An 11424-nucleotide genomic window follows, 5' to 3' on the forward strand; every position below is an offset into this window, starting at 1 on the left:
TTTACATCCCTCATGAAATGGTCAGTGACATCACTGATGACATCTCAAATTACATAATTGATGACATCATCCAGTAAATGTGTGTTTCTCTAAAGTTTAAATATATTTTATATATGTTAATGCCTAGGTGTATTGAAGAATGAGTTGGTGTATAGGTGTCTGGGTGAAGGATTTAATAAGTGTGTGACAAACTGAATAAGTGAGTGATTAATTGTGTCTTACTGACGGCATGGGCTAGTGACTAAACTGTGTGAATGTCTGCATCAGTCTCTCTGTTGTTGTGTAAGCTGCTGCATGGGTTGATGAGTAGGTCCATGACTGTCTACGTGGGTTACGTATTGGTTGCATGAGTATCTGTATAGGTACCTCAGTGTTTGTGTGGGTGTGGGTGGGGGGTGTGTGACTTCTGCCAACATGTATGAGTGGATAATTTAGTGTGTGTATGGGTTCAATAGTGCATGTGGAAATAGCTGTATAGGCGAGTGAGTGTGTGCATCAGTGTGTTGCTGAGTGAATGCATGTCTCAGTCATAAATGGGTAACTACACATGTGAAAGGCAGTATATGCAAGTTTTGGAATATATAAATGACTATATGTGAGAGTGAGTAATTGTGAGAGTGGCTGTATAAATGAGTGTCTGCTTGTGTCAGCGATTGTATAAGAGAGTAAGTATATGTTATTATCTGTACGAATAGGTTAGATAGTGAATGTATAACTGTATAGGTGAGTAAATGGCATTGTTATTGATTCCTTACATGACTAGCTAGGTGTGTCAATAACTCTATGGATGAGTGACGGTGTATGAGTGTTTGTATAGGTGTATGAGTACATATAATGGTGCTGTATTGATGAGTGACTGCATGTATTAGTAACTGTATACGTGAATGAATGAATGTGTGTGTATAGCTAGGAATTAGTCAGTGGGTATATAGTAACTGCTATTGGTTTGTCTATGGTTTAAAAAATGGTAGTCTTTATTTTGGAGTGGATGTATCAATGGTTATATTAGGGTGTAAGGAGGTACATCAGATTATCACGTGCATAATGTCATCAGTGATGTCATCAGTGATGTCATTTGAGATGTCCTCAGTGATGTCATCAGTGATGTAATATGTGACATCATCATCAGTGCATTGCGGGGGCGCGAGTTATAGTTATCTCTACTAACTATAACGTTCAATTTTCTCTGGTTTTGTATGAGTGAAATGTCCAACTAACTATAACATCCCTGAAATCTATGTTTTTTTCTGTGAACTTCTATGGTTTTTTAAATGCTAATTTCTAACTTTAACGTCCCTGAAAACTGTTTTTTTTAGTGAATTTCAATGGTTTTTAAATGCTAATTTCTAATTATAATGTTCATTAAACCTATGTTTTTTTCAGTTATTTTAAATTATCATTCCATTCTCAACATGGTGACAGCCGATATTGCCAGTTTTCCAGCAATAGCTCAGCAAAAAAAATCACCACAAATGAGAGCAACAACTAATGCTAATATTATGCAGAGTAGGTGTTCCCGTGCAAAAATAACACAAAAACACCACTTCCTGACATTTTCAACGAGCAGCCAAATCTGTAGTGCAATCCAGAAACAGGTGATAAGCTGCGTTAGCAGTAGGAATCTAACATCTGTCTTTTACTGGTGTAAAGCAGGATGACTACCTACAGAGTAAAAGGGAGCCCAGCCCAGAATCACATCTGAAGACCAACACATGTCATAGAGGTACTGATCATGCACCTCCGACACCCAAGAAGGCCACAACACCCACTGCCACACCCTAAGGACCTTCCTCCCGGACCCCCCCTCCCTACTACCAACGTGTCAGCGCAGAACAGGACAGTGGACCTTCCGAAAATGGCATGGTCCCTCAGCCACACAATAGCTGAATGTTGGGAGATGTGGTAACCAAGTATGTATGAAGAACGCAAGTCACACATCAATAATAATTTACACAATACCAAGTGTAATGGTGATGTGCTGGACACCATGCAGAGCACAAACCTCTCCATGTGGACATATACTGCTGGTACTTGTAGTGTTGTGCACAGTGGACGCAACCATGTTACCTCAGGCCTCAACACAGGCCCCTTGCGAACCCAGCAGCACAGCACCGCAGACTTATGTCTGTACAGACTACTGCCTTCAATCTACACTGCAGACAGCAGGGCTCACAATTCAGATGGAGTGGCGATTGTAGATGACGAAGTCTAGTAGGCAAGACACATCACTGCCAGTGCGGCCGTCCCGGACCACGCATCATTGCAGGCTGTGCACACGCTGAGCGCCGGAGGTACCACTAACTCGATGTACTGCAAGTCATCACCACTCATCCTTATTAAGGCAAAATTCAGTAGGCATAAGACATTACTACCAGTGAGGCCCGCCCAGACCCCACATATTTGCAGGGTGCGCACACACTGATTGCTTCAGATGCCACTAACTCAAGTCAAATCGGCTTTATTCGATTAATTAAAATCATAAAAGCAATCACATGGCATTTTATATAAAATCAGACAATTCATATATAAAAGAAAAAAATTCATTTCAAGTTCATAAATGTGGTATAAAAGTGATTAAAATGTTAAAAAAGGAGACATCTCATACAAATAGATAACAATCAGTTAAAGTGCGGTAGTGCCTCTTAATTGTACATCAGCCGTTCTTTTTGCCTTATTACGCATAGCAGCAACCAGAAAGCTTGCAACCCCAAAAATCACCTTAGTACTACCCAGTAGTTGTAAGTATAATAGTGCAGGACGCACTTGTGTAAACCCCGCCTCTTTCAGTAATGGTAGTAAAAACTGCTTTCGGATATCAGAAAAGAAATCACAGAACATGATAAAATGCATTAGCGATTGATCCGAAAAATTGTCACAGCTACAGGGAGTAGATTGTTCAGGTTTTCCCCATACTGGATAGTTACCAAGTGAGAACTGTATAATATTGAATCTGAATCTAACCAGCAGATGACGATGGAACAGGATGGTAACAATCCGCAGATAAGGTTCAATTTCTGAAGTGGTCAGGAGCATATCATTTGCTCTGATGTTCGGTTTTAGGACCTCCACTGCTTCCCGTTCTTGCATGGCTAGTCCCAGAAAGTTCTCCTTGATCCATTTAACATCACCCTTATGTAACGATTTTGGTGAGGTATATAGATCCGGCCGACCCAAACTACATAAAGTGTTCTTAATATGGACTAGCCAGGGGATTTTATTTACTCTGTCTAAAACCATACAATCTGTAAGGATGGTGTGATTAAGAGTAATTTCATCATTCAACCATGTTTTAGCCCAGCAAATTAGTGGAGCTAATTGTTACTTTTCCGAAATATACCCAACTTCTAGCTCTGAGTTATTGAAAATACTGGGGTTGATTGGGGCACTGCTAGAAGAGATCTCAAAAATGTATTCTCTATGGTCTGCAATTTTTTCTATGGTAAAATGCCCCATAATGATGCACCATATAAAGCTATTGAAAGGCATTTTGAGTTGTAAACTGTTAGGAGAGCCTTGGTGAGTCGGGACCCCAGGCGTTTGGCAAAACTCATTAGGGCTGTAACAGATCTAGTGACAGCTATACCTTTAGATTGAAGTTGAGGGGCCCAGGTGCACTTTTCGTCAAAGATTACACCCAAGTATGAAAATACAGGTACCCTGGATACCTCCTCACCATTACAGGTAAAGCATTTTATTTTTGCTGCCTTAGGTCGTTTACCCACCACCATGACATGAGATTTTTTGTTGTTCACCTGAAGTTCGAGGGATTGCATAAACTTCCCGAAAGCATCAAGAAGTCTCTGCAGCCCCAAGCCTGTGCGGGCTAAGAGCACTGCGTCATCCGCGAAGAGAAGTGCTGGTACCGCATAGTTCCTAGCACGCGGTATGTCTGGTGTGACCCCTTCAAGAGACTTTTCTAGAGAATTTATATATAGCGTGAACAGAAGGGGTGCAAGAATGCACCCCTGTCTGACACTGCATTTGGATCTAAAGGGCTTAGTGCAACCCCCTTCCTTGGTTACTCTGATGACAGTTGAGAGACCTTGGTGAAGTGCGGTCAGAAATTTCACTAGTGGTGGGTCTATCCCTAGATTGAGCAGAATAGACCACAACTTGGCACGATTGACTAAGTCAAAGGCCGATGTCAAGTCCATAAAGGCCAAGTATAGCAGTCCCTACTTGGCTTGGGTATATTTGCCGATTAGCATATAAAGATTTAGACACTGATCAAGTGTGCCCCGTTTGGCCCTGAACCCATACTGTAGTTCGGAGAGGACCCCCTTCTCCTTCAGGCAGGCACCAAGTCTCTGTAGAATCACTCTGCCCAAGATCTTAACGGCAGAGTCAATCAATGATATTGGCCTGTAGCAGGCGGGGTCGCTCCTCAAACCTTTTTTAAATACGGGAATTATGATGGAAGTTGCCCATGATGGAGGGAACCCTTCTGTCAATAAAGAGTTAAAAACGTTTGTTAATATTGTGGCCCAAAATTTAGGCAGAGATATATATAGATCCGCAGGCACACAGTCTGGGCCAGGGGCCTTTTTATTTTTCATTTCCTCTATGGCTTTTAGAACCTCCACCTCGTTAAAACATAATGGTGCAAACGTGGTTTCCAAGCCTAGCTCTACCATGGGGCCCTCTTCACTATCATATATTTTACTAAAATGGGAAACCCAGGCCTTGTCAGTAATCACGCAATCCATGGGCAAATTATCAGTTCCCGTAAAATAAGAGTGATTAATTGTAGCCCACAATTTACTGCTATTTTTGATGACATCAGTTGACATGAGATTTTCCCACGCCTCCCTCTTTATGGCCTTACTACGATTCGCCATCACCATCTTATAGCTTTTTCTTCACTCCGCTATGAGCGTGCGATCCCTAGGGATTTGTTTTAATGCTGACATTAGGTTTTTATGAGTTTTAGTACAATTAGCCTCAAACCACCTGGGTTTTGTTGAGACCTCCCCCTTGCTTTTACATCTCAGATCCTCCTTGATTTGAGTACAAATGGCAATAAAGGAGCCGATGATGTCTTTATCAGCTGCCCTGTCATCTGAGTAAATTGCCAGGTCTGCATGTACCCTGGTGTTTAGGTTCTGCATGAACTTGTCTGGGACTATCTTGGCCCAATTAAGTCTCCTTCCCTGGTCCCTAAGTATGAGTTCATTGGTAGGACCAGTCTGTCCATTCTCCCGTAAAGTCATAACTTCACCTAGGGTCGCTAACAATTCCAGGGGATTATGATCACTAAAAGCTGATATTACGACTTCATAGGAAATGGTCATTTTTACTATGTCAGATGTTACAAAAATAAAATCAATCACTGTATCCGCATCTCTACCTTTAAAGGTAGGGGCACTGTCCTCTCCCCTAGCCCCATCTACCTCAAACAAGTTTGTATGGGCAAGTAAATTTTCCAGAGCTTCCCCTTGTGATGTATGTTCTAGATGGGTTGTGATAGAGCCAGGAGGGCCCAGTTGCTGTTCTGCCATTCAGTCCCACCTACAGGGATATATATTAAAATCACCCATTAATATTACATTGAATAAGGATTTGTGTTCTGACTTATAACCATCTAAAAAACTAGACAAAGAATATAAATGCAGATTCTGCAAGTTCTTGTCTGGAGCATTATAAAAATGAATCAAGAGAATGGTTGAGTACTTTGGTCTTATCCACTCTATACATAAAATATTGACTGAGCTTGTATCCAGTTTTCTGAATGAGCCCAATAGTTTGAGAGAGATAAGCATATACAGCCCGCCTTTGGGTCTCCCTGCTAGGCCAGGAGTCGCTTTCATACAATGGCTGCTATACCCATCCAAACAAAAGTTGTCCTTAGTATCCCAGGTCTCCTGCAGGGCAATAATGTTGTATTGGGACACAAAGTGAGACCAACGATCGTCTCCAGCTTTCTTTCTCAACCCCGCCACATTCCAGCTCAATATACTATGGGTGACGCAACAGTCTTTCTCCCTCTCCAGTGTTATACCGCCCTGTTGTGTATGGGTTAGTGAGTCGTTAGCATCCAAACTAGAGAGGGAAGAAAATCTGTTTGACACACTCAATGTTTGCTGGCTCCCTAGGGTCTGTAAGCTGGGTAAACGTGGGGGGATTGATCCCTGGGCCTCTTCCCTCAAACTAGACTGACGAGTTTGATAAGAAATATTCTCCCTGCTTGAATCTCTCGGCACAGGACGCAAAAAGAGTGGTGCTCTTTGAGAATGGGAATTAGACTGTCGGTAGATGGAAGGGGGGTAAATGTGGGGGGATAGAAGAACCCAAGTGGGAGCGGCCTGATGCCAGTCCCATCAATCTCTGATCCATCCCACAGCAGGCTGTCAGCAATATTAGCCTTATTAAAATTACCCACCACACAATCCCCTGGTATACATTTCTTTCTCTTACCTACCCAGTCTACACGTCTGACCATGTTGATGTTTGCAGCTACCTCGGCACTCCCACTACTAAACTGGGAGCACCACCTTTTTGTTCTATTCATAAGATCAGACTCAGTTTCCACTGTTCCATTAGTTAAACAAGGTACACCTGTTAGAATTACTACTAAGGGTGCAGCATGTGGAGGTAGGTTTAAAGTGCGTAAGTTACTCCAACCAGAACTATAATTGGAGCTCTCCACTCCACTGAATGATTTTGGCAATCTGTTGGGAGAATCCTTTCGTTGACCCCCACCTGATGTCTCAACCCTTTGCTCCTGTGATGTATTATTAATGTGCACAGTGGCAGGGATAATGTTTAGATGTGGGTCTAAGATCGGGCTCTTGCTTTCTATTAAGACCCGGGGCCCATGGTCAACCCTGTCGTGTTTGTGAGCGCTATGTTGTATTCTAAAATCCTTAATAAACTCATCAATATGTTCACATTTCTTTAAAATATTAGCAACACATGATTTCAGGGTATCTACTATGTCCTTGGCAATGTTCACAAGAGCAGACTCCAGTCGGGATTCAAATAGTTCCTCTAATTGTTCCACCTGGTTCGCATTACTGGTAGAGATGGGCTTATCAGCAGATTTAGCTTTAGATTGTCTATGTGGTCCCTTTTTATTTTTGCGCTTTCCTCTATGAAACATAGAGTCCCGGTCCTTCAGTTGCTCATCACCACTCCCATTAGGTGTTTCCGGATTGCACACATCGCTAGGGGGGGCCTGTGGTACATTCGCAAACACAATGGCTGGTTCTAATGGGATGGTGGAAACCGAATCCAGGGGCAGTATGGCATCAGAGTTAGCTTGTATGGGGGAAGATAAATCAAGCCCCAGTTCCTTTTCTGCATTAGCAATTTGAAAGTTTAAAGCCCCCAAAGCAGATGTCAGATAGGATATGATGGTTTCGTTTTTCCTAGGAACTTTAGCCTTCTTACCTTCGTCCGCCTTTTGGTCCAGCTTGCGATTTCCCATGATGCCAGCCAAGGGGGGTGGCCTGACCCGGCCACTGATGGCTACAGATGGCCCCGCCCTTGTCACGGGCTTCTCCCGGGCGCGCCCGCGTGCGTCCCATGGTGCGGGAGGCGTTCCGAGCTGTTAAGCTCCTCCAGGCGCGGTGGTGTTGTCACGGTGGTGCGCTGCCCCCGGGGCTTCTGGGGGACGTAGTTCGCCTGAACTACAGCGTGTGGTAGTGACTGCCCGAACCTGCCGTTTCCCTCACGGCGCTGTCAGGGAGAGTAGGACCGTTGTCCTCACGGTCGGCGTTGCTCCAGACACAGTAGAGCCCCCAGTACACCATAAGTCATCGCCACATAGCCTTAATAAGGCAGAATTCATTAGACAAAAGACATTGCTACCAGTGCAGCTCGCGCGGACCAGACATCATTACAGGCTCTGCACATGCTGGTTGCTTCAGGTAGCACTAACTGTGCAGCGCAACTCAACACCACGTGGCTGTGGGCCCTTGCTGGCCACTGCCTCCGGCCTACACTGCGGTTAGCAGAGCTCACACTTAAAATTGAGTCTTGATTCATTAATTACAGAGTTCTGTAGGCAACTAACTACAGCGTCCCTAAGACCTACATAATATCCTTTTAGTACCCTTGCTTCAAGAACTTGTTTTATATAAGTTATAGCTTTACTACATCTACAATGACTATATTCAACTTGCGAGTCCAAACGAACACTAAATGGCAGTCTACACTGAGGACAGCAGAGCTCACAATTTGAACTATATGAATGTAGGGTCAGTGATTCCCCGTACCTTCCATGTTGACCATGTTGTGGTACTTGGCTCACAGAGTGACACATTAGAGCTTGCGACCTGGGTGACAGCAGTACTACAACACGGACACCCGTATCAGTTGATTCCTCATACAGCTCTCGACGGAGCCACTCCCATAGCTCCGGAATCATTCTTCACAGCCTCACACAGGACTGGCATATGCCAGGCCAGCCCACTCCACTTACGCTTACAGGGAAGGACAACAACACTACATGGCCCAGATTTTCATTGCAGTGTTCTGCTCGTCACAGTTGTCAGTACACCACAGCCACTCCCTCATAGCTGGTATACACCCACATCACACCCACATCACACCCATTCAGCACAGAGGTCACAGGACAGATGACCCTGCCAATAAAAAAGACGTGGCGCACGTGGTCTACGCCATTTCAGAGTTGCTCGCACCGGATGCACTCCGGCCAGCACAGGCACACCGGCACGGGACAGTGACTTTCGGTCCACTGAGGTACTGGTACCATAACTGCTGAGCGGTGGTGCAGCCTGCAGTGATGCCCCATCCTGGTGGTCTGGATAGCTCAGGATTTGTGTGACCTGCTGGACCCCAGTGTAGGCCTGAGCCATCAGACATTGCAGGCGTACCGCTACGTGGAGTCGCCTTGCTGGTCACTGAGTTAGTGGCACTGCAAGGGCTGAGCAGGTGTGCAGCCTGTGATGAAAATCGGGGCGCACTGGTATGTCCTCTGCCATGGCGAAATCAAGACCCAGCACCAAATGTGAGAACTGGTGGCGTACGGAGCAAGGCTGCATGATATGCATGGTGCCCTGTCCATGGGCCCTGGGCCTGGGGCTTGCAGTGGCACGTGGTAGGCCCTCTTTTCTACATGCAGATTGTGAAAGCTGAGCAGAGAGGCTTGTTTGTGCAGCGGCAGGCAGTCACCTCCTGGTAGTGGTAGTGCATGGGGTGCATCTTCCTGGGTGCACAGCAGCCTGAGTGTGCTGCGGCAGGACAGCTATTTAGGCGTGCACAGTTGTATGTACTCTGGCATTACAGACTCCATACTACATTTCAGAAGAGTAAGCGTGAGGGCTCCACTATCTACCGGCACGTGGTTGGAGACACACCGGTGGTGGAAAAGTGAGCTGTGAGGGTTTTGGATACACAAAGGCAGGACAGCGATTTAGGCATGCACAGTTGTATTGTCTCTGCCATTACTGATTCCATACTATGTTTCAGATGACTAAGCTTGAGGACTGCCCTATATCCCGGCACGTGGTTGGAGACACACTGGCGGCAGAAAGGTGAGCTGTGAGGATTTTGTCCACAGTGTCAACGCTCACTCTCCATCTCTTCCTTTCTGTTACTCATACTCTCTTTCTCTCTCTCTCTCTGTCTCTCTCTCTCTCTCTCTCTCACTCTTTCTCTGTCTCTTCCTTTCTCATTCTTTCTCTTTCTCTCTCTTGCTCTCTGTCTCACTATTTCTCTCTCTTCCTCTCTCTCACACTGTTTCTCGCTCTCTTCCTTGTATCTCACTCTTTCTCTTTCTCTTCCTCTATCTCTCTTTCTCTCTTTCGCTGTCTTCCTCTCTCTCTTACTCTTTCTTTTGTTCTCTCTCGTCCTCTCTCTCACTCTTCCTCTCTCTCTCTCCTTTGAAGGATGCATGACGCACAATCTTATCTTTATTTTTGTCTTGCAGGCTGTGATTCACAAATTGTCGAGGGATAACACACCATGGCTGTACCTACTTTTATTTTGTTGTTTTGTTTAAATAAAATGTTTTATATGTAATCCATTGATGACTGAGATTCTTATTTGTCCAAACTCACATGCATCTTTTTCATTATAATTGTGTGAAATCACCCAATGTGTTACGTTCCAGATTTCCTAAGGTTGCTCTCACATTTGTTTGTGGGGGGAGTGAGGGGGGATGGAGGACAAGGGGCTGGTGGCGGAGGGTGGTGGGCAGTGTTTTGGGGTTTAGGCCAGTGCAATAGTGTTTGGGTAGTGTAGGGGATTGTGCTGAGGATAGTGTTTTTGGGATTAGGGTAGTACAGTTGTATTTGGGTAGTGTAGGGGGTCATGCTGGTAGTAGTGTTTTAGGATTCAGGGTAGTGCAGTCATTTTTGTGTAGTGTAGGGGGTCCTGCTGGGGGTAGTGTTTCAGAGTTTATGGCAATGCAGTGGTGTTTGGGTAGTGTAGGGAGTCATGCTGGGAGTAGTGTTTTAGTGTTTAAGGTAGTGCAGTGGTGTTTGGGTAGTGTAGGGGGTCATGCTGGGGGTAGTGTTTTAGGGTATTTGGGTAGTGCAGGGGGTCATGCTGGGAGTGGAGTTTTAGTATTTAGGGTAGTGCAGTGGTGTTTGTGTAGTGTAGGATGTCATGCTCGGAGTAGTGTTTTAGGATTGTTCAGTGGTGTAGGAGGTCATGCTGGGAGTAGTTTTATTGTTTAGGGTAGTGCAGTGGCGTTTGGGTAGTGTAGGGTGTCATGTCGACGGACTGACTCACAGAGCGCTGAGTCGACAGACTGGCTTCTAAAGGCATAGCCTCGACCTGGTGATGTGGGGAGAGGCAGCGTGAAAGGGGTATTTCACACAGACACACATGCATAATATTTTCAGTGTGGCGTCACACAAGTGGAACTCCGGACCCGTTGGCTTGTAGAGGGATAGATGCAAGCTCCCATACTGAGTCACAAAATGTCCGACAGCTTGCAGACCCAGAGCTGCAAGCCGATGCACTGGCTTCTAAAAGCATAACCACGAACTGGTGATGTGGGGAGAGGAACTGTGAAGGGGGTATCTCATGGAGACAGAGCTGTGGTATATTTTCAGTGTTGCCTCGCAGACTTAGAACTATGGACCCGATGGCATGTAGAGGAAGAGATGCGATCTGACGGACTAAATCACAAAATGCCTGCCAACACTTCCTAGCTTCAACAGTTCACAGCCAATGACCCGCAAGCTTGAGCTCGTAACCACTCAGCCAATCAGATGTCAGAATTCTCAAATATCAATATCTGTAAAATGTGATATTTCTCAAAAACTACTGAACATATTTACACCATTTAAACAAAAGCGTGCTTCCTGGACCAAGACCTTTCTCCATTCCAAATTTGGCGTAATTCCGTTCAGCAGTTTGACCCATAGCCTTGTCTAAAGTTTCTAATGGAAATTGCATTCAGAAAACACGTTTTAGGACCCCCTTTTTTTTCTCAGCCCCCCCTTGACCAAT

The sequence above is a fragment of the Lissotriton vulgaris genome, chromosome 1_1 (assembly GCF_964263255.1).
Source record: "Lissotriton vulgaris chromosome 1_1, aLisVul1.2, whole genome shotgun sequence".
Taxonomy (NCBI): Eukaryota; Metazoa; Chordata; class Amphibia; order Caudata; family Salamandridae; genus Lissotriton; species Lissotriton vulgaris.